At 36.0% G+C, this 1,388-nt stretch overlaps 1 protein-coding gene across 1 annotated transcript in view; it reads right to left on the reverse strand.

The window, feature by feature from the left end:
- Window positions 1-1,261: 1,261 nt before the first annotated feature.
- Window positions 1,262-1,388, reverse strand: part of LOC121531597 (transmembrane and coiled-coil domain protein 3) — a 39,796-nt gene continuing 39,669 nt past the window's right edge. Inside the window, exon 8 of the mRNA XM_041836885.2 lies at window positions 1,262-1,388. This exon is cut by the window's right edge and continues 2,372 nt beyond it. The gene's annotated coding sequence lies outside the window, so the exon portion shown is untranslated.

Consider the following 1,388-nt stretch of genomic DNA (forward strand, 5'->3'; position numbering starts at 1 on the left):
AACAGTTGACGGCTCAGACGTTAATAAACTACCAATTACTTAATTTAATCAGTTCATTCATTATTTTCAACATTGTTCTCATCCACACCACTAAGGGGACTTCCTGACTTTTCCCCTGAGCAAATGAAATAAAATCCAACCAGCAACCATAACATGTCCACACTCATTCAAACATCATGGAGTGGTTTGTTGATTAAAAATGTTTGTTTAATTTAAACAGAATTGTCACATACAGAAAGGCACATAATACATGAGAACAAAATAACAGGTCAATCATATTATGATGCACTGAAGATGAATAAGAGTCTGTAATAAATCCAATCCATGTTCATCGCATGTACATTTTCAGGTGTATCAAAACAGAGAAACAAAGAATCTCGGTATAATGCTTCATTTTACAACCCACTGTTTAGCAGGAACTGTAGCTACTTACAAATTAAAACGGTAATTACGTGATAATTGCATATAACACTTCGGTTTCGTTGAGATTCATTGAACCAAGCAAGTACCATCTAGGGTTGCAAAATTCCGCTTCTGGAAAACCAGGGAATTTTGGTTAAGTGACCTGAATATTGTAACCCTAGCACCATATTAAACCGGGTTGTAAAAAAAAGCGATACCAGAATCCCATATTGTAAATAGTAAGCAGCAGGTAAACAACAACTAACCTGTCTGAGGTCAACACAAACAAACTAACTAGAGGTGAAAGGTTATTAAAACAAACAAACGTTAGATATGGTCCGTATTTGTAATGTGAAGTCCTCACACAGATACCAATTAAGATACTAGTCCTCATACCAGTCTCTCTCTCTCTCTCTCTCTCTCCGGTCCTCAGACTCATAATCACACATCAGTCCATAAAATAGACTACTTTCAAGGCTCATCTTGAAGCACGTCTGTACAATGTCATCTGTCCACTGTGGAGTATGTAAGGCTGCTCAATGCTCAGTTGTTTCTCATTGTAATAGTGTAGCTGGGCCCTTCCATGAAATGAGCGCCTTATGCGTCCCTTTTAAGTAGGAATTGTGCACTAATATAGAATATTAAAATCCTGTTACATTAAATGAAGTGCGCTTTAATATAGACCACATGGAGAATTCAATAAAACTTGAAAATTCAGCATTTTCACGTCCCTCTGTCAACCCTGTGTCACTTCGAGGACGATTTTAACCCACTTAATCCCAACATTTATCCAAGTTTCCACCATCATTTTAAAGCCCTAGTTATTCTGTTGCTTTGACAAAGTCATTTCTGAAGATGATTATTTATTTTGTGTGATTAGTGATTCATTTAGGTCTGTCCCTCATTTTAATGTCAACCCTGTTACATGAACTGAACTCGTTTTAATATTGTGGAACTATTCCTTTTTTTAAATATTATTTTCAAAA

Source organism: Coregonus clupeaformis, chromosome 19 (assembly GCF_020615455.1).
Source record: "Coregonus clupeaformis isolate EN_2021a chromosome 19, ASM2061545v1, whole genome shotgun sequence".
Classification (NCBI taxonomy): Eukaryota; Metazoa; Chordata; class Actinopteri; order Salmoniformes; family Salmonidae; genus Coregonus; species Coregonus clupeaformis.